This window comes from Pan troglodytes, chromosome 1 (genome assembly GCF_028858775.2).
Source record: "Pan troglodytes isolate AG18354 chromosome 1, NHGRI_mPanTro3-v2.0_pri, whole genome shotgun sequence".
NCBI classification, from domain to species: Eukaryota; Metazoa; Chordata; class Mammalia; order Primates; family Hominidae; genus Pan; species Pan troglodytes.
The window spans coordinates 189987047-190009734 of record NC_072398.2 but is presented as its reverse complement, the minus strand read 5'-3'; the positions used below and the strand labels follow the sequence as shown (position 1 = coordinate 190009734).

The following is a 22688-nucleotide window of genomic DNA, read 5'->3' as shown; positions in this document are numbered from 1 at the left end:
ACAAAAAATTGCTCCTAACTCCACTGCCTATCCCAAACTTATAAGAACTAATGATAATCCCACCACTCTTTGCTGACTCTTTTTTCAGACTCAGCCTGCCTGCACCCAGGTGAAATAAACAGCCTTGCTGCTCACACAAAGCCTGTTGGTGGACTGTCTTCACACAGACGCGCGTGACACGGGTTTTCACCATGTTGGCCAGGCTGGTCTCAAACTCCTGACCTCAGATGATCTGCCCTGCCCGCCTTGGCCTCCCGAAGTGCTGGTATTACAGGCGTGAGCCACTGCGCCCAGCTGCAATACATTCTTTTTTTAAAAAATTTAACCAGAAGCCCAAACCTCACCACACATTCTTTTATTCACAGACATGCTATTGAATATAAAGGTTTCCTTAAAGATCTGAATTCCACAATAGATGATGTGATCAAAAATGGTGAATTAAATCCAAGCCTCTCAGCCCTGTATGTTTTCAACCTTGTGTGAAGAAATAAGATGATAAAAATTATTCTCTGCTGTTTCATACAGAAATGGGATGATCCTCCAAAGGAACAGTTTTGTCTAGAGTGTATGAGTTTAAGAAATAATAATTTAAAAATAAGGAGTTATGAGCTTAAAAAATAATAAAAATAAAATTAAAAAATTGTGAGTCACTCTCACTTTGCAGTGTTTTTTTGTTTGTTTTGAGACAGCGTCTTGCTCTGTTACCCTAGGCTGGGTGAAAGTAGTATGATCATGGCTTACTGTAGCCTTGACCTACCAGGCTGAATAGATCCTCCCACTTCAGCCTCTGGAGTAGCTGGCACTACAGGTGCATACCACCATGCCAGGCTAATTTTTACTTTTTGTAGAGATGAGAGCTCCCTATGTTGCCCCGGATGGTCTTGAACTCCCAGCTTCAAGTGATCCTCCCACCTTGGCCTCCCACAGTGCTGGGATTATAGGTGTGAGCCACCACACCCAACCTACTTTGCAACTTCTTTGAAAGATAGTAATTGGCTTCAAAATCTGACGTACTTAATTGACATTTTTGATGCTCTGAATGATCCTAATCAAAAGTTTAAAATCATATGAAAGTCTATTTGTGCAGAAAAGGTTAACTGTCTGGAGTTCCCAAACCTTACACATGCCAAAGCTCTTCAGGACCCATCCCTTGACCAGCTCCTGGAAGATCACCTGTGAGCCCTTGGAATATCCTGCCGGATAAGAGTGCTTTCTTATGCTGAGGCCTTGAACAACACTTTATCAATTTGACCTGTGGGGGTTGGAAACTGAGGAGCTAAGATCAGCCCTGGAGGTTCTGCATCCCTGTGTGACTGACCCTTAATTAAAAACACAGTGGGGTGTGGTGGCTCACGCCTGTAATCCCAGCACTTTGGGAGGCGGGGGCGGGGGGGGGGGTGTTAATCGCTTGAGGTCAGGGGTTCAAGACCAGCCTGACCAATATGATGAAACCCCCTCTCTCCCCAAAATACAAAAAATTAGCCAGGTGTGGTGGCACACACCTGTAATCCCAGTTATTCAGGAGGCTGAGGCAGGAGAATCGTTTGAACCAGGGAGGCAGAGGTTGCAGTGAGCCAAGATCACGCCACTGCACTCCGGCCTGGGAGACAGAGCAAGACTCCATCTTAAAAATAAAAAATAAAAATAAATATGTAAAAATCCTAGACACTAAAGCTAGCTGAGATTCCCTGGTCGGCAACACTTCATCCATGTTTTCAAATACCATTGCTGGGAGAATTAGGTGCTATCTATGTGTCTCCACTGGAGGACAATGAGAACCTTGAGCCTGGTTTCTCCTGGGCTTCTCCCAGGCACGTTTTCCCTTTATTATTTTATTTATTTATTTATGTTTTCGAGACAGAGTCTTGCTCTGTCGCCCAGGCTGGAGTGCAGTGGCGCGATCTCGGCTCACTGCAACCTCCACCTCCCTGGTTCAAGCGATTCTCCGGTCTTGGCCTCCTGAGTAGCTGGGATTACAGGTATATGCCACCACGCCCAGCTAATTTATGTATTTTTAGTAGAGACAGGGTTTTGCCATGTTGGCCAGGCTGGTCTCGAACTCCTGACCTCAAGCCATCCGCCTGCCTTGGCCTCCTAAAGTGCTGGGATTACAGGCGCGAGCCCAGCCCCTTTATGATTTTAATCTGTATCCATTCACTGTAATAAATTTAACCCACGAGTATAACAGCTTTTCTGAGCTCTGTGGGTCCTAACAAATCATTAAGCCTGAGGGTGGTCTTGGGAACCCCTCACACAATATTAATATGTGCCAACAGCATTTATGGATTTAAAGAATGAAATTCACTTTTGCAAAATTGAAATTACAAATGGTTTACCAGTGAACCAAGCTGAAGTTATTATTTGAATCCTAAATAAAAAATTATTAAGGCTACTAGAGCAATATCTGCATATGGTTGAAAAAAAATTTATCATGATTTGAAAATACTTGACATGGAAAAAATGCTATTGTATTCTAAAGCCCTTTACATTATTACAAGAAACTCTGACAATACATCTTGTTGCTCTCAGCACTTTGGGAGGCTGAAGCAGATGGATCACCTAAGGTTAGGAGTTCGAGACCAGCCTGGCCAACATGACGAAACCCTGTCTCTACTAAAAATACAAAAATTAGCTGGGCATGGTGGTGTGCGCCTGTAGCCCCAGCTACTCAGGAGGCCAAGGCAGGAAAATCGCTTGAACCTGGGAGATGGAGGTTGCAGTGAGCTGAGATCGTGCCACTGCACTCCAGCTTGGGCAACAGAGTGAGAAACCATCTCAAAAAAAAAAAGAGAAGAAAAAGCAGAGCTATTAGATTTAGACAACATTTGCATGGTTAAAGTACAATTCAGAGGATCCTTATTTTATTAAGGACAAGAAAGGAGTTGTTTTTTGTTTGTTTGTTTGTTTTTGAGATGGAGTTTTGCTCTTATTGCCAAGGCTGGAGTGCAATGGCACCATCTAGGCTCACCGCAACCTCCACCTCCCAGGCTCAAGCAATTCTCCTGCCTCAGCTTCCAGAATAGCTGGGATTACAGGCACATACCCGGCTAATTTTGTATTTTTAGTAGAGACGGGGTTTCTCGGTTTCTCCATGTTGGTCAGGCTGATCTTGAGCTCCCGACCTCAGGTGATCCACCCACCTTCGCCTCTCAAAGTGCTGGGATTACAGGTGTGAGCCACCGTGCCCGGTCAAGAAAGGAGTTTTTGACTGAGGAAAATGGTAGATATCACTGTCCTTTGCAGCACCTACTTGTGCAGAGTTTCTTGTTGATGGTGATAATCATGAATTTGAATAGAGCATAATTAGAAAAACAAAATCAGGAATTTTGTAGCCATTTCAAGTAAAAAAAATCTAAGATAAAAAAAGCATGTTCATGGAAGAAAGCTGATTTCTCATATAAAATTTGAAAATATGTTATTTGGAAGTTGTATTCTAATTAAACGTTTACTCTCTTATTAAATGCTTTGTACTTTATTTCTTTTCATGGTTATATACTATAAAGAAAATGTAGGCCAGCCGCGGTGGCTCATGCCTGTAGTTCCAGCACTTTGGGAGGCCAAGGTGGGAGAATTGCTTGAGGCTAGGAGTTTGAGACCAGTCTGGCCAATATAGAGAGACTAGTCTCTTAAAAATATAAAGATAGAGGCTGGGCGTAGTGGCTGATGCCTGTAATCTCAGCACTTTCGGAGGCTGAGGTGGGTGGATCACGAGGTCAAGAGAGCAAGACCAGCCTGGTCAACATGGTGAAACCCTGTCTCTAATGAAAATACAAAAATTAGCTGGATGTGGTGGCGTACGCCTATAGTCCCAGCTACTTGGGAGGCTGAGGCAGGAGAATCGCTTGAATCCAGGAGGCAGAGGTTGCAGTGAGCCGAGATCACGCCACTGCACTCCAGCCTGGTGATAGAGCAAGACTCCATCTCAAAAAAAAAAAGACAGAAAATGTAATTAGTCTTTTCACCAAATCTTTTTTTTTTTTATTTTTATTATTATTTTTTGAGACGGAGTCTCACTCTGTCTTCCAGGCTGGAGTGCAGTGGCGCCATCTTGGCTCACTGTAACCCCCACCTCCCAGGTTCAAGTGATTCTCCTGCCTCAGCGTCCTGAGGAGCTGGGACTACAGACACCCACCACCATGCCTGGCTAATTTTTGTATTTTTAGTAGAGACAGGGTTTCACCATATTGGCCATGGCTGGTCTCGAACTCCTGACCTTGTGATCCGCCCGCCTCAGCCTCCCAAAGTGCTGGAATTACAAGCGTGAGCCACCATGTCCGGCCTTTGCCAAATCTTTTATAGACATTCCCAAATCTTGAGTTTATCCTAATGTGCTGTATAAACACTACCATTTTCCACATGTCCCATGGTGTGAAAAATGTTGGAAAGCACTGAGTTAAAATAGTTTGATTGCTGTAAAAAGATTCAAGATAATGGTGGCTTAAAAATACAGAATTTATGGCCAGGTGCAGTGGTTCACACCTGTAATCCCAGCACTTTGGGAGGCCAAGGCGGGTGGATCACTTGAGGTCAGGAGTTCGAGACCAACCTGGCCAACGTGGTGAAACATTGTCTCTACTAAAAAAAAAAAAAAAAAAAAAAAATGTAGCTGGGCGGCCGGGCATGGTGTCTCACGCCTGTAATCCCTGCACTTTGGGAGGCTGAGGCGGGAAGATCACCTGAGGTCAGGAGTTTGAGACCAGCCTGGCCAACATGATGAAACCCTGTCTCTACTAAAAATAGAAAAAATTAGTGGGGCATGGCAGGCACCTGTAATCCCACCTACTCGGGAGGCTGAGGCAGAAGAATCACTTGAACCTGGGAGGCGGAGGTTGCAGTGTGCTGAGACTGTGCCACTGCACTCCAACCTGGACAACAACAGAGAAACTCTGTCTCAAAAAAAAAAAAAAAAAAATTTAGCTGGGCGTGATGGTGCACGCCTGTAACCCTAGCTACTCTGGAGGCTGAGGCAGGAGAATTGCTTGAACCCAGGAAGTGGAGGTTGCAGTGAGGCAAGATCGTGCCACTGCACTCCAGCCTGGGTGACAGAGCGAGACTCCGTCTCAAAAAACAAAAAACATAACAGAATTTTATTTCCCTCTCAAGTCACAATACAACTGTTAAGTAGTCCCGGGATGAGGGCATGTCTCTGTAGCTCATCACTAGAATGCATCTGGCCAGCAGAAGGCAAAAGAAACCATCATCTATCTAGTTTTGAGTACTTTTATTGTTGCATTTGACATGTATTGTTATTTCCCAGTTCCCAGACTAGAGGCTCTGGGGTCAGGTAGCATCTGTCATTAGACAGCTGAAAACAGCAGCAGTTTTGGAGACAGACAGATAGATGGAGGTTCAAACCCCATCTCTGCTGATTATAAGCTGGGGATTTGGGAAGGTGTTTATCCTTCCTAAGCCTCAGTTTCCTCATCCATGAAATGGAGAGGAGAGAAACAACCTTAAAGGGCTGTCAAGAGAATTAAACGATGGGCATAGGTAAAGCATCCAGGACTGCATCTGGCATACGGCATGTGCTCAAGGGAGCTGAGGCTTAATCTGTCTCCTGGGTGCCTGGCACAGAGTCTGGAACAGGTGGGCCTACATTTGGGTTGGTGGAGATGAACAGAAGTGAATTGGGCTCAGGGAGGGATGTTAATTCCCTAGCTCATCAGGCCTGTCCTGTGGGAACAGCAGGCTCTGGCAGCCACAGAAAGCCAGAGGTGAAGATTTCAGGAATGGAATTGGACAGGGTGATGTGCCCTGGAGGACTGAGGACATGGGCAGGGAGACGACAGCCTCCGCCATACCAGCTAATTTAACTTACATTTTGGGAGAGAAATCTCTGGCTAGACCCTAAATGGAATCTGGGATGGGGAGGGACTGTTATCAGAAGTGGGCTGTGGCAAGCAGAAAAGAGTGATTGTCCTCTAGGCCTGAGGTGGGGTCAGGCTGCAGTGGACTTCTACCTGTCTCGGCAAATCTATTCTCCATTCCTCCCACACCGATAGACTCGACCTCGGGAGGTGATCGCCCTGCTAGGGACTACATTTCATGGCCTCCCTGCGGCTAAGATGTGGCCCTCTGCCTAAATGTGACAGAAGGGGAGTGGAAAACTTCTCCGTTACTTGCTTCAGAGGAAATTGTCCTTCCTCTGCTTCCTTTCTCTCCTCATTCCTGCGGAGATGTAAAAGCAGACATGGCAGGAACCCAGCCTTGACCACGCGGATGAGGACAGCGCCCTGAGGGAAGGCACAAGAGGCGGCAGTTTCTCTTCTGCCTGGAAGAAAGACCTAGGTGAGGGCTGCGGCAGCCCCTGAGAGTGAGCAGTAACAAGGCTTGGTCTATCACTGGCTGTGGGTGCGGGACTCTGCCAACCAGAATGGGAAGCCCAGAAGCTGCCAGAGAAAGAAAGGCAAGTAGCAGATCTACAACCTGGAAGGATTGGAAATTTAACATGACAGTTACAAGTGGAAATGTGGATGGTGTTTTAGTTGGGATATGCATTCAGCCGAAAAAACAGAGACCCAGACTTGCAGTAGCTTAAGCAAGGTAGAAATTATTTCTCTCTTGCCCAAGTGTCCACGCGTGAGCAGAGTCTGGGTCTAGTATGGTTGCTCCTTGGTGGCAGGGCCTGAGCTGCTTCTGTCTTGTTGCTTGTGTTGGTCCAAGTTTTATTTTCCACTTGGTTAAGCAGGAACTATATTTGTCAGAAGCTCCCTCCCTATGTAGTGGGATCTGGCCCACAGAGGAACTGGGATGAGAATGGGGAGGTGGAAGTGAAGGAACGGCCATTGTTTCCTGAAGGGGAGATTTGGTGACAGACAGATGCAGAGGTGTTTGGTGGGCTCCAGCTTGTCCTTACTTTCCTCTGCCCCACATTCAGCACCTCTTTCCCAATTCTGGGCCTGCTGACCACAGTGGCCCCAGGCCTGCCACCAGAGGCTTGGACTCACTCAAGAGGTAGCTACATAGGGGCTACAGTTTCCCAAAGACCTCTCCACAAGCTCCCCCTTTCAGTGGCTGAACGTACCTGGCTTCTTAGATTTCCCAGCAAGCTCCAATGTATCCACCATGATAGTTCTTCAGGATTGTGATTCACCCCATCTTTGATCCCCTATTTCCCCACTCCAGACCATCATCTCCTCAGCTGCGCAAAGTCTAATTCCTGTTATCAATCCTTCATCCCAGCGGTGTAAATCAAAGTGGTCCTCAGTTTTCTCCACTGCTGGCTGGGGTTTTGGCTACTTATTTATTGAGTCTACTCAGTCTTCATTCATTCATCTAATTTCTTGCTTCCAGAAGTTTTACTCCTGTCACCTTTCCTGTTCTCCCTGCCTTTAGAGATCTATGTTTTTTTCAAACATTGCTATAGTTTTAGTGAGGTTTCAGAGGGGAGGGAAATTCAATGTTTGTTCAGTCTACCATCTTAACTCAGAAGTCTTCTCAACACTCTGTCTTCCTTTGTATGCAATAGGCTGTTTGCTGTTGTTGGTTTTCTTTTAACTTTTTAAATTAAAAAAAAATTTAAGGCTGGCGCGGTGGCTCACGCGTGTAATCCCAGCACTTTGGGAGGCCGAGGCGGGCAGATCACTTGAGGTCAGGAGTTCGAGACCACCCTGACCAACATGGAGAAACCCCGTCTCTACTAAAAATACAAAATTAGCTGGGCATGATGGCGCATGCCTGTAATCCCAGCTACTTGGGAGGCTGAGGCAGGAGGATCGCTTGAACCTGGGAGGCAGAGGTTGCGGTGAGCCGAGATCATGCCATTGCACTCCAGCCTGGGCAACAAGAGCGAAACTTTGTCTCAAAAAAAGAAAAAATTTAAATTTCTTTAGAGTTGCTCTTTTTCAGAGCCTTGCTCTGTTGCCCAGCCTGTAGTGCTGTGGTGCCATCACAGCTCACTGTAACTACAAACTCTTGGGCTCAAGCCATCCTTCTGCCTCAGCTTCCCAAGTACCTGAGACTACAGGACTACAGGCGTGCACCACCATGCCTGGCTAATTTTTAGTGTTTTTGCAGAGACAGAGTCTTGCTATGTTGCCCAGGCTAGTCTTGAATTCTAGGCCTGAAGTGATCCTCTTACCTCAGCCTCCCAAAGTACTCGGATTACAAGTGAGAGTCACCAGGCCCAGTCTGTTTGCAGTTTCCTAAACAGACTGAGCCTCCTGCCTCTGTGACTCAGCACATGATCACCCCTCCCTCTATTGTACCCCCCAAACCCCTAGCCTGCCAGCCTGGCCTCCCTTCTTCCCTATATTGATGCCTGCCGATCCTTAGAGACAGTTCTCTGGGAAGCTTTTTCTGGTGCTGTGGGTGTGTTAGGTGCCCCTCCTATGAGTCCTAAAGCACCCCACCACTTTCCCCCACTACTGTACTGCTCCTTTCTCAGTACTGTAATTGTCTTTGTAACCCTGGTGTCTGCAACAATGCCTGGAATATGAACAATGCCAATAAATGTTTGGTAAATGAATCAACGAAAAAGATACCCGTTCTGCAGACTCCTTTGCTTTGTTTGCATAATGAGAATCAGAGGAAGATAATGTTTACCTAAAAAGGAAGAGGATCTGGCATGCAGGAGGGAGAGAGGAAACATGTACAACTTAAAAGAGCCAAGTAAAATGTTGTGAATTTTACTATTCTTAAAAAATGATTCTCAGCTGGGCGCAGTGACTCACACCTGTAATCCCAGCACTTTGGGAGGCGGAGGCAGAGGCAGGCGGATCACAAGGTCAGGAGCCTGGCCAATATAGTGAAACCCCGTCTCTACTAAAAAAATACAAAAATTAGCCAGGCGTGGTGGTATGCGCCTGTAGTTCCGGCTACTCGAGAGGCTGAGGCAGAATCACTTGAACCCGGGAGGCGGAGGTTGCAGTGAGCCAGGATTGTGGCTCCAGCCTGGGCGACAGAGCGAGACTCCATCCCCCATCACCCCCCCCAAAAAAGATTCTCAGAACTTTAATAGATGACCATACTATTCTAAGTTTAGCTGTAAAAAGAGCCTTGAGAAAACTAATCTATGGTATTCAAGGTCAAGGTAGTGTTTATGCTTGGGGAAGTGGTAATTGGAAGGGGAACTAGCAGGAGCATCTGGGTGTGGGCAATGTTCTGTTTCTTGGCCTGGGTACTGGTTCCATGAGTGTGTAAATACATAAAGATTCATCATGTTGTACACTTATGATTTTACACTTTTTGTATGTCTGTTATACTTCAAAAAAAGTTTACAAAATATAAAATTTTTTAAACGGCAAAACTACAGCATAAACCATTCCTAAACCTCTTTCTCCAGAACACATCATCTCCATCACATCATGCTTGTCAGTCTTTCCAGGTCTTTAAATCTCCAAACAGATGGGTGGGTTTTTTTTCATATCCTCTTGAGTTCAGATTAAATATATATTGAATGCAATTATTTTAAAAGGTTGGGTCATTTAAAAAACTCTCATTATGGGCTGGGCACAGTGGCTCACGCCTGTAATCCCAGCACTTTGGGAGGCTGAGGCGGGCGGATCATGAGGTCAGGAGATCGAGACCATCCTGGCTAACACGGTGAAACACCGTCTCTACTAAAAATACAAAAAATTAGCCGGGCATGGTGGCGGGCACCTGTAGTCCCAGCTACTCGGGAGGCCGAGGCAGGAGAATGGCGTGAACGCGGGAGGTGGAGGTTGCAGTGAGCCAAGATCGAGCCACTGCTCTCCAGGCTGGGCGACAGAGCGAGACTCCGTCTCAAAAACAAACAAACAAACAAAAACAAAACCAAACAAACAAAAAAAACCCTCTCATTATGTACAACAGGAATCAAGGTGCTAATTATATAAACGTGGGAGTTGTTGGATACCCTATGAGTCCATATTTTCTCACAGATTTAAAAGGTGTTTTTCACATGATCATGGTACTCATGACAGGGGCATGAGTTGTTGCTCTTGGAGGCAGCAATATCTCTTAGATAGATCTTGGATACAGATACCTGGAGACCCAGAATTATAACTATTGAGTTTTAAAAACATATTGTGGCTGGCCCTAGATTTTGAAATTATAACTATTGAGTTTTATGCACATATTATGGCTCCATTAAGGGCTTGCTGGATGAAAATCTTTCTGAAGATTTTCCAATCACAGTCTGGTTGGAAGCGGGTGGTGGAAGCTTGAAGCTCTGTTTGCATAATGAGTGCGGTTTTTATGTTGATTGTATGTTTGAGGTGGTTCTCCCAGGGCTTATGGAAGTTTTTTTGTTTTGTTTTATTTTGTTTTTTTGAGACGGAGTCTCGCTGTCGCCCAGGCTGGAGTGCAGTGGCATGATCTCGGCTCACTGCAGGCTCCCCCCCCGGGGTTCACGCCATTCTCCTGCCTCAGCCTCCCGCGTAGCTGGAACTAGAGGCGCCTGCCACCTCGCCCGGCTAATTTTTTGTATTTTTAGTAGAGACGGGGTTTCACCGTGTTAGCCAGGATGGTCTCTATCTCCTGACCTCGTGGTCCGCCCGCCTTGGCCTCCCAAAGTGCTGGGATTACAGGCGTGAGCCACCGCGCCCGGCCCGGCTTATGGAAGTTTTATGGAGGCTTTACCACCCCTTCTTGGGGCTACTGAAGCTGAAAAGGGGCAGTTCTTTCTTTTGATCTAGAAAGTGGCAAGTGCAGATCATCTCAATAGGATGTTTTAAATCTTGCAGCAAAGGAATAAAGAGACGGTTCTGGGCCGGGTGTAGTGGCTCATGCCTGTAATCCCAGCATTTTGGGAGGCCGAGGCGGGCGGATCACAAAGTCAGGAGATCGAGACCATCCTGGCCAACATGGTGAAACCCTGTGTCTACTAAAAATACAAAAAATTAGACGGGCATGGTGGTGCACGCCTGTAGTCCCAGCTACTCAGGAGGCTGAGGTGGGGGAATCGCTTGAACCCACGAGGTGGAGATTGCAGTGAGCTGAGATCGCGCCATTGCACTCCAGCCTGGCTACAGAGTGAGACTCCGTCTCAAAAAAAAAAAAAAAAAAAAAAAAAGAGGCGGTTCTGGAGATCAGGTGAGGGGTACCTAATTAGCCAGAGAGGCTTGGAGGGGTTCCCACAGATGGGGTTGCTGAAACAAGTCTTGTTTGCCATGTGTTTTTGAACCCTAAAGTCAGAATATATGATTTAAAAAGTATTCGTTTCCTTATTCTTTCTTTTCTTTTCTTCTTTCTTTTCTCTCTCTCCTTCTTTCTTTCTTTTTTTTTGTCTTGCTCTATCACCCAGGCTGGAGTGCAGTAGTGTGATCATGGCTCACTACAGCGCTCAAATGATCCCCCACCTCAGTCTCCCGAGTAGCTGGGACTACAGGCACTTGCCACCAGTCCTGGCTAATCTTTTTAAAAATGTTTTTGAAGAAATGAGGTCTCACTATGTTGTCCAGGCTGGTCTCAAACTCCTGGGCTCAAGCAATCCTCCTACTTAGGTCTCTCAAAGTGCTGGGATTACAGGCACTGTAAATGTGCCTAGCCCACTTATTTTCAGTAAGTCTCATAGGGGTACAATAACAAAATCACAGTTACATATGTACACATTTTATTAACAATAGCTACATTCCAAGAAATCAGAACTAGCTCACCAAATATGGGTTGTATGGTGATGTTAACTATGGTCTATTTTTCAACTAAGAATTCCTTCTTATGTTTGACAGCATATTTTAAAAAGTGGCTTTTGCTTTCTCTTTTTTTTTCAGACAGAGTTTTGCTCTTGTTGCCCAGGCTGGAGTGCAATGGTGCGATCTCGGCTCACTGCAACCTCTGCCTCCCGGGTTCAAGCGATTCTCCTGCCTCAGCTTCCTGAGTAGCTGGGATTACAGGCATGCGCCATCATGCCTGGCTAATTTTGTATTTTTAGTAGAGACGGGGTTTCTCCATGTTGGTCAGGCTGGTCTCAAACTCCTGACCTCAGGTGATCTGCCCACCTCAGTCTCCCAAAGTGTTGGGATTACAGGCATGTAATCCTGTACCCGCCTAGCCATTTCTTTCTTTTACTACATTTTTCCCTTAAATGTGCTATTGAGGTACTCGTGTATAATTATACTGTATGTTCATATATAATAGTAATATACACTATTATAGGCCCTATATGAAACAGATGTCTCTGTCAGATTATTCTGACATTTCATCATGTTCCCTATAAAGGACATCAATTAGTTCTGAGGAGAATATGAATTTTACCCCCAAGCTCATCTGCTTGTTGACAGCCTTTCAATTTAATCTGATGTTCAGAGTAGCTTCATTCCATGTATCTCTCAGAGTGTAGTATTTAATTCACTGCCCCTCAAATCTCCCCAGCACTCAGGTTGGAGAACAACAAAATCACATTCAGTGACACTGTCACCAGCCTTTATTGAAAGTCATTTTAGGCCGGGCATGTTGGCTCACGCCTGTAATCCCAGCTTTGGTAGGCTGAGGTTGGCAGATCACCTGAGGTCAGGAGCTCGAGACCAGCCTGGCCAACGTGGTGAAACCACGTCTCTACTAAAAATACAAAAAAATTAGCTGGTCATGGTGGTGGGTGCCTGCAATCCCAGCTACTCTGGAGGCTGAGGCAGGAGAATCGCTTGAACTTGGCCTGGGAGGTGGAGGTTACAGTGAGCCGGGGTCATACCATTGCACTCCAGCCTTGGTGACAAGAGTGAAACTACGTCTCCAAAAAAAAAAAAAAAAAAAAAAGGAAGTCATTTTAAGGAACAGGCCTGTGACCTTTGCCTGTATGTCTGCTGTATAAATGCTATTGAGACTTTTCATCCTTACATTGTATATCCTATATCCTCTCCATGAAGACTCACAGGGGGAACTGATTTCTGAGCTCAGTAGCAGAAATAATGGTCCTTTTAATTAATTCAATAAATATTTACTGAGCATCTACTACATGCAGCCATATGAGAGCTGCTGGGGATATACTCGTAAATGAAATACAGACTGGTGGGGAAGACAGAAAACAACTACCCAATTACTCCACCAATTGTTAGAATTTTGATAAATGCTGCTAGGAAAATTAGTGAGGACTTGGAGCCGGTAAAGGGACCTGGGGTCAATGAAGGGTTATTTGAGGAAGTGATATTCCTCCTGAGCAATTGTTGTATAGTCACATTGATCCTCTTCACTTTGGCTCCTAGGAAGTTAAAAGTCAAATTTGTGACCCTCCTCTAGAAAGAGTTTGTGATCTAATTGAATTTCTGGACTCATTTATTTGTGTAACAAATGACTATTGTGTGCCACAAGCAGCTAGGCACTGGGCGTATCACAGAAAATCAGATAAACAGGTCCCCAACCTCACAGAGCTTGTAGACAAGTGGGAGATTTGGGCAAGGAAGTGGATTATTGAAATAAAATTTGTTCTTTTAAAAATGTATTGTGGGTACATAGTAGGTATATATATATTTATGGGGTACATGAGATACTTTGATAAAGGCATGCAATGTGTAACAGTTACATCATGGAGAATGGGGTATCCATCCCCTTAAGGATTTATCCTTTGGGGATAAATCCTTACAAGCAATCCAATATTATTATTATTATTTATTTATTTATTTATTTTGAGACGGAGTCTCGCTGTGTCACCCAGGCTGGAGTGCGGTGGCGCGATCTCGGCTCACTGCAAGCTCCATCTCCCAATTTGTGCATGGCCTCATACATCATAGAGTGGTTTTGACTTTATCCTGAAGGTAATGGAGTGTCATTAAAATAGAAAATTCCTATTTTTCCTCTCCTTTGCCTCATTTTTTGCTCACATTTTGTAGACACACACACAAGTGACTTTAAATCCCTTCTTGAACAAAGTGGTTCACACCATTCTCCTGCCTCAGCCTCCCCAGTAGCTGGGACTACAGGTGCCCGCCACCACACCAGGCTAATCTTTTGTATTTGTAGTGGAGACGGGGTTTCATCATGTTAGCCAGGATGGTCTCAATCTCCTGACCTTGTGATCCGCCTGCCTCAGCCTCCCAAAGTGCTGGGATTACAGGCGTGAGCCACGGCGCCCAGCCCAATTATACACTTTTAGTTATTTAAAATGTACAACTAAATTATTACTGACTATAGTCACCCTGTTGTGCTATCAAATACTAAGTCTTTTTTTTTTTTCAGACAGGGTCTTACTCTGTCACCCAGGCTGGAGTGCTGTGACATGATCTCGGCTCACTGCAACCTCTGCCTTTGTGGCTCAAGTAATCCTCCCACCTCAGCCTCCCCAGTAGCTGGGACAACAGGCGTGCACCACCAGGCTCAGCTAATTTTTTTGTACTTTTTGTAGAGATGGGGTTTTGCCATGTTGCCCGGGCTGGTCTGAACACCTGCACTCCATCAATCCACCCACCTCAGCCTCCCAAAGTACTGGGACTACAGGCGTGAGCCACTGCACCCAATCTACTAAGTCTTATTCATTCTTTCTAACTATATATTTTTTGTACCCATTAACCACCACCTTCCCCTCTGCCTCCCTTAAAATATAATTTGGTAAGTGCTATGCTCTGGGACATCCCAGCAGCAATAAAAGAATGGGAGAGAAGTGCTAACCCCAAATGAAGGAGAGAGTCTGCCCAAAAAAATTACTTTGGGGAAGTGAAGACCAAGTTGAGATGTGATGTGATGTTAGCAAGAAAAAGGCAGGAAGCAGGGGGGTAGGTGAGAGCCAGCAGAGGTCTATGCAACGACTCATATGTGGAAAAGAATACATGGCATGTTCAGAGAACTGAAAGAATCATTGTGCTGGAGCATGGGGTGGGTAATGTGGCTAGAGAGGTAAACTGAGGCCAATTTTTGCATGGCCTCATACATCATAGTGTGGTTTTGACTTTATCCTGAAGGTAATGGAGTGTCATTAAGATAGAAAATTCCTATTCTTCCTTTCCTTTGCCTCATTTTTTGCTCACATTTTGTAGACACACACAGAAGTGGCTTTAAATCCTTTCTTGAACAAAGTGAGGACATAAACCAACAAATTCACTAAATAACATAATTACAGCTAGCTCAAGTGATGAAAATCCAACATCATACAGTCATATTAAAATAACATACAGCCAAAAAGAATATCTACATATGCACAGAGTGTGCTTGAAGGATAAACCAGAAACTGGTAATAGTGGTTGCTTCTGGGAGGAAACTTGGGTGGCTGGGGAACAGGTATGGAAAGAGAGCTTTTACTGTGTATTCCTTTTTAACACTCAAATTTTATGCCATTTACATATCTATTAGAAACTAAATAAAACATAAATAGCCCCAATCTGGGAAAACAACAACAAATCTGTCACTAGTTGTAGGCTCCCTCCTGCCCCATTTCTCAACCAGATAATCCATTAGAATGCCAGACTAGAGTGACAGCATATTCATATAAAAGTAGAAAGTCACTCGAGGAAGTCCTGGAGAAGAAAAAATAAGCAAGACTTGATGATGGGCAGAATGAGGGACGGAAACAGAAAGACAATCCAAAGCAAACCTTCGCGTGTGCTCTCAGGAAGGTGTTTACATGTGTTCAGTCTTGGCTCCATCGTCTGTAATATAGTAATAATGACAGCATTTGCATTATAGGGTAGTAGTGGGAGTTACAGATGCTAGATGCTGGTTACTAAAAGGTCCACAAGACGTACTTGATAAGGAAAGTGACACACAGAAAGGCTAAGTAACCTCAAAGAGATTCCAATCTGGTATGGAGGAGACAGATAAGTGAACAGGCAATCTCAGCAGGCTGTGATAAACGCCTCAGAGGAAGCACTGGGTGTGCCACGGGACGTGCGGGAGGCGCCCTGTCTTAGCCTGGGTTCCCTAGGAAGAAAGCCGGAGGTAGGTTCTTGAGTCAGCGAGTGACTGAGGAGTAACCTCAGGTGAAGACTGTGAGGGAGCGAGGGGAGCATGGGGCGGGGAAAAAGTGAGACAAAGATATGTGTTTAGCTCAGGAGTTGGCACATTTTGGCCTTCAGACCCAAGCTCTATTTCTGTAAAAGAGTATTATGTGAACACAGCTATAGTTCTACTGAAATAAGTCACATTCATTTAATCGATATATTATCTATGGCTACTTTTGCACTATGAAGGCAGAGTTGAGTGATTGCAAGAGACCATATGGCCCACAAAGCCTAAAATACAGACTGGTTCTTTTCAGGAAGTTTGCCTCAGCCTGATCCCACGGGGAGCTCTAGAGCACCAATGGGATCATAGAGTTGGCCCACATGTAGGCGAGGCGCCTGGCTCACCTCAGGACCTGGGCTTGGAAGAGAACTTGGGGTTCAGGACACATCCAGCCTGGGAACATCAATTTGGGAGTAGTCAGAATAAGGATTTTTTTTGGTTTGTTTTTTTTGTTTTTGTTTTTTTTTTTAGACGGAGTCTTGTTCTGTTGCCCAGACTGGAGTGCAATGGCACAATCTCAGCTCATTACAACCTCCACCTCCAGGGTTCAAGTGATTCTCCTGCCTCAGCCTCCCGAGTAGCTGGGATTACAGGCCTGCGCCACCATGCCCAGCTAATTTTTGTATTTTTAGTAGATGGGGTTTCACCATGTTGGCCAGGCTGGTCTTGAACTCCTGATGTTGTGATCCGCCCACCTCGGCCTCCTAAAGTACTGAGATTACAGACGTGAGCCACTGCATCTGGGCCAGATGGTTTTAATGACTAGATAATGACTTTAGAGAGAAGGGATCCTAGAACTGAGGCTTGGGGCAATGTTTATAGTTCAGGATAGAGGAAAAGGAAGAGGATCTAGGTAGGGAGATCTAGAAGGAGAAACCTGTGAAATAGGAAAAAATGAACAGCAAGTGGTTTCCTAGAAGCCACGTAAAGGACACCCACCTTTTAAGGAGGAAATGATCAGCTGTGACAAATGCTCTTAGGGAAGTGGTCAGTTTGGGGGCAGCTCTGGGGCTGTATAGCTGCACCTAGGAGCCCAAAAGGAGACTGGGCCTAGGGTGGGGGAGAGAAGCAGCCCAAATATGTAAATACATACACACGCCCACGTGCACACACACATATGCATTCATGCCATGCACATACAGCCACACTGTTGTCTTTTTTTTTTTTTTTTTTGAGACGGAGTCTCGCTCGTCACCCAGGCTGAAGTGCAGTGGCGCAATCTTGGCTCACTGCAACCTCCGCCTCCCGGGTTCAAGTGATTCTCCTGCCTCAGCCTCCTGAGTAGCTGGGACTACAGGCGCCCGCCACCACGTCTGGCTAAGTTTTGTATTTTTAGTAGAGACGGGGTTTCACCATATTGGCGAACTGTTCTCGAACTCCTGACCTTGTGATCTACCCATCTCAGGCTCCTGAAGTGCTGGGATTACAGGCATGAGCCACTGCGCCCAGCCCACTGTTGTCTTTATTTGGGACTTACAGACATTAGAGATTGGAGTCTAGGCTGATGTACAAAGAAGAGGTCTGAGAACATGGAGGTTAATTTTTGATGAGATCAGTTTCAGTGAAATTATATGAGCAAAATATCCAGATTGGAATGAGTTCAAGAGAGGGAAGAAATTGAGACAGCAGAGACAGCAAAGTACAAACAACATTTTTTAGGAGTTGTGCTGAAAAGTGAAACAGAAATGGAGGGGGAGCTAGAGAATGGCATAGAGTCAGGAGAGGGGTTTTAAGATGGAACAAATTGCAGCATGTTTGCATCACGGTAGTGGAAAAGATCTACTAGACAGGGAAAGACTGATGATGCAGGAAGGGACATTCTACTAGACATTCTTGAGTTGATGAAAGGATATGGCACTTGCATACTAGACATTCTTTGAGTTGACAAATGGATATGGCACTTGGAGCAAAGAGGAGGTTGACCTCTGGGAGTGTGGGCAGTTTGTCCACAGTAACAGGAGACAACGCAGAGCTTGTGTGCAGATAAAAGTGGTTGGTGGATATGAAAAATCTCCTGATGGCTTCTATTTTCTCGTGAAATGGGAAGCAAGACCATCAGCTGAGGAGAATATTGGGGAGGAGATGGAAGAGCTTTGAGAAAGAAGACAATGTCAAGTGGTCATTCAGAGGAGTGGTTGGGTGAATGGCTCATTTTTCCATCTCCCATAGCATCTTCATTACCTCAGCAAGTATGTTCTCAGCATCTGTTATGTTCCAGGCACTTTGATAAACATCAAATGCTTCTTGAAAGAAGATGTGGCTGTAGAGTACCTTCAAAGACAACCCAAACTTTTTTTTTTTTTTAAGATAGAGTCTCACTCTGCCCAGGCTGGAGTGCAGTGGTGGGATCCTAGCTCCCATTGGCCTTGAATTCCTGGGTTCAAGCACTCCTCCAGCCTCAGGCTCTGGAGTAGCCAGGACTACAGTTGCGTGCCACCATGCTCAGCTAATTTTTGTATTTTTTGTAGAGATGGGGGTCTCACTATATTGCCTAGGCTGGTCTTGAACTCCTGGACTCAAGAAATCCTCCCACCCTGTGTCAGCCTCCCAAAGTGTCAGGATCACAAGTGTGAGCCACTATGCCTGGCATTCCAAACATTTTTTAGATTTGGAGCTGAATGCAGCATGGGCAGGTTGTCAGGGTTGAAGCACTGGTGATCCATATCTGGAAGGAGCCAGAAGCCTCTAAAAGAGGCCACTGCAGGAGCCTCCTGACCTGGTTTCTGGGAATCCATCTGCTTCAATGATTTTCCTAAAACACAAATCTGATCCCATCACATCTTTTTTTTTAAAACTCCTTCGGTGAAGATAGTTAAGAACTTGTGGCAGACTGCTTCTAGAGAACAAAACAGGAACACTGGGGTACAGAAATAAGAGATTTACTTTTCATGGATACCCTTGTGTAGTGTTTGGGGAAAAATTATAACCATGTACATATATTCACTATTCAAAGGAAGGTCAAAAGCCTTTCAAAAGTTTCTACAGCTTTCCACTATCCCCAGGAGAAAGAAAAGCCTTTACTTGGTCTATAATGCTCTTCACCGTATGGCCCTACCCAACTCTTCAACCTAATCTCATGTTAATCTCGCTTCCTGTGGCCCTTGTGGACTCGGCTAGACTGGCCTTCCAATTCAGCTGTGCCAGCCTCTTTGGGCTTGTACACAGGCTTTTCCTTCTGCCTCACTTTAAAAAAAAAAATTATTACTATTTTTATTTTATTTATTTATTTATTTATTTATTTATTCTTTGAGATGGAGTCTCGCTCTGTCGCCCAGGCTGGAATGCAGTGGTGCCATCTTGGCTCACTGCAACCTCCACCTCCCAGGTTCAAGCTATTCTCCTGCCTCAGCCTCCTGAGTAGCTGGGACTACAGGCACCCACCACCACGCCCAGCTAATTTTTGTATTTTTAGTAGAGACGGGGTTTCACCATATTGGCGAGGCTGGTCTTGAACTCCTGACCTTGTAATCCGCCTGCCTCGGCCTCCCAAAATGTTGGGATTACAGGTGTGAGCCACTGCGCCCGGCCTACCATTATTATTTTTATAAGAAACGGGGTCTCGCTATGTTACCCAAGCTGGTCTCGAACTTTTGGGCTCAAGCATGTCTCACTTTCTTATCCCCGCCTCTCCCTTTCCCATCTTTGCCAGTCTACTTAGGTCTCTGCTTCAAAGTTACTTTTTCAGGGCGGGCTTCCCGCCTGAATTCCCAATCCCCACCGGACTTGGTCAGTCCCCCCGCTGGGCACTCACTGCCCCGGCACCAGCATCTCTGCAGCAAGCACCCATGACAACCATAAAGTGTAATGAGCTGCTCAGTGTGCCTCCCTACATCGTTAGTCCAAGGAGAGGGTCCCTCGGTGCCCAGCACAGTGCGTGGCACAGTCGGTGCTCAGGGAGCGATAGCTAGATGAAACCGTACTTTTCGGGATCCTAGTCCATCCAAAGCAGCTGCCTTCGGGGCAGGTGTGGGGAGGAGGGAGGCCGACGAGGAGCCAACGCCGCGCGACCCTCCGCACTTCCGTCTTGGAGGCCGGGGTGGCGCTGCCGCCGTCCCTCGCCCGGAGGCAGAGATGCGCTGGCGCATCACCGCCAGGAGCCCACAGTGAAAGACCATCGGATGGAAGGCGACGCCCAGAACTCCAGGAGACCGCTGTGGGAGGACGCGAGGCCAGGTGACGAATAGGCCAGGCGTGAGTTCCCAAACAGCCTCCTCCCCTTCAAGAGAGGAAGCCTGGGCCACAGGCTGGGACGGAAGCAGAGGGGCAGACACGCCACCACCCGCCCGGCCTCGAACCGCCGGCGGCACAGTTCAGCGGAGGCGGCCAAGCGGTCCTGTCCCGCGCCTGCGCCCTCCAGGCCCCGCCCCGCTCCGCGCCCTCCAGGCCCGGTCCGCCCTCCAACCTCTGCGTGCGCACAGCCTAGAGCCCGCCTCCGTGAAAGACTGCCGGGCGCATGCGGTCGGGGTTGTTCACTGGCTGTCCGGGGCTCCGCGCGCGTCGCCGGCCCAGCTCTGTAGCTGACGGGAGGATCTGAAGCCGGCCGCAGGTAGGCTGACTCCAGGGATCCCGGGGGGGATCTGTTCTCCCGCGCAGGAGTCAGCGGCGCGAGCTGAGCCCGGCGCCGAATAGCCCCGCCGCCGGGGTGACGGACGTCGCTCCTACCAATCAGGGGCGAGGTGACTCGGCGTCCTGCCCAATGGGCTGTGTGCCTAACGGGAGTGGGGCGGGCGCCCCGGCCGGCGAGCTGCCGGCTCCCGCGCGCGGGCCTCGTGGCCGGGCGGCGCTGGGGAGAGGGGCCAAGCGGGGCGCGGGGCGGCTTCAGAGGCTGCGGGGCCTGCGCTGCCGCGCTGGGCCGCGCCGAATCAGCTCGGCCGGGCTCGTCGGACGGAGAAGGCCGTAGGGGCGTGGAGCGGCGCCCCCCCCCCCCACCCTCCGCCCTTGCTCTTCGTCTGCGAGGAAGCCCAGCAGTCGCCCATCCATTCAAGCGGTGCGGGCCTCGGGCCTCCGGCCTCGGCGCGGGCTCAGCCGCCCGGGGCTGGGCGGGGCGGCTCCGCGCCGTAGGACGAGGGGGCCTGCGAGCTCGCCGGCCCTGGGCCCCGCGGCTGGCCTTTGGGCCCCACGGCTTCCTCCCTTCCCGGCGGCCGGGGGTCGGGGCGCTGGCGGTGTATAGAGCTCACCACGTTTGCGTGGCGCCCTTCCGTCCACGCTCGTTACAGTTTCGAATCCTCAGCGGCCCTGTGACGCGGGCGGCGCAGAGATTCTCACCCCCATTCCCCGAGGTGAGAACCCGCGTTGCAGGCAGCTCAAGTGACATGACTGAGGTCTGCATACTAGTGATGGGGGCTGGCACTTCATCTCATAACATTGAAAGAAAAAGCATTTCCCCCCTCAGTCTTTGTTGAATTTCTCTGATGCGTCTTGATTTACGTTACTTCTGTGCCGGAAAACCTTCTTGCGCCTTCCGTCACCTTCAGGATTAAGTTCAGATTGGGCATGCCAGTTTGCACATGATCTGGCCCTTGCCTACCTTTCCAGTTTATCTTCCACTGTATATCCCTCCTTCCCCGCCTTCCCCCTCACGGCCTTACCTCTGTTCTCTGTAGCTGCCCTGCACCTGCCTGTTCACCCTGTTCCCTTTCCTGTGCTCTGAGTCGTGCAGTCAGTCCTTCAAGGCCCATTGCAAGTCATATCTACAAAACAGGAGCCGCCTGGATCCGCCCACTACCCCCAGGACTTGTCTCACCTTCCTCTGATGGCCATGGTACTGAAAGCGTCTGCTCTCATCGTCCCCCTTTATAGTCTAAACATGTTTTCTGTCTGCTTCCACCATCACTGAATTACTCATTTATTTGTTAATGTTTCATCTCTCCAACTGGACTGCCAGAAAGTTGAGATATGGGCCCAAATCTGATTAATGTTTGCAGTCCCCAAGCACAGTAGCTGTCATGTAAGTCAGTAGCCCATAAGGATGAATGAATGAGCCTCCCGCCTGATCTTTGTGTACATTGGCATATGTATTGCCAGGCACTGAGACTGCAAGAATCTAAAGAGAGAAACTAAAGAACGTAAAGAGAGATGTTAAACTCTTAGAGTAAAATTGGGACAAATCAAATGTAATTGGATGAGATGAATCTTTTGTAGAAGTAACTCACTCTGTGGTAGAGGAATTTCTAGGATCATCCAAAACTTAGGGAGACCAGGGTATAGTCTCAGTAAGGGATATATCTGGTTAGAACATATCTAAAATGTACCTAAGTCTGATTTTCATGTGTCAATAAGGAACTGTAAAGTGAGAGACTTAGGGTCAGATAAGCTTGGAGACACCGCATACTGTATAGCAGTGATCACAGTGCGAGTTTACTTGCTAAACACTCCCAGGATTCTTGCGTTAAATGACTTGGTTTAATCAGCATTTCTCTGATTTATATCCATAACACCCTTTTTGAGAATCCCATGTGCATTTTGTTGAAACCAGGGAGCATGCTTTTGGAAATGCTGCAGCAGAGGATGCAAAGAGCCTTTGGAGCGGGGAAGACTTCTGAGCATTCTTCCTTCCCTGCCAAGTGTGTTCTTTCTTGCTCTGGGGAGGGGGTGGGGCGGGGGAATGCTTCAAGCACAACTCCCTAGTTTTCTTGTTCCTTAGTTTATTTTTTATCATAATTTGGCTTCACATGGAACGTTCCTGAGGAGGAAAATGTCCTGACCATGCCAAAGTAAGCATTTTCTGCTACTTTCTAATTGTGTTTTTCATTTTGGTCACATTTGGGTTTGCTGACCAAATGGACGATTCTGGACCTCTGAAGCTGGGGACCAGTGATAAATCCTCCGTGGTGAGCCTGTCA

General features: G+C 47.1%; 1 protein-coding gene across 5 annotated transcripts in view; it reads left to right on the top strand.

The window, feature by feature from the left end:
* Nucleotides 1–20202: 20202 nt before the first annotated feature.
* The window catches only part of CTPS1 (CTP synthase 1), a 32925-nt gene continuing 30439 nt past the window's right edge, over nucleotides 20203–22688 (top strand). For 2 of the 5 annotated variants that reach the window (XM_063782086.1, XM_009455219.5), the window contains exon 1: nucleotides 21132–21607. The gene's annotated coding sequence lies outside the window, so the exon portion shown is untranslated. The other 3 variants (XM_524681.8, XM_054665919.2, XM_009455217.5) reach the window with 3 other exon arrangements.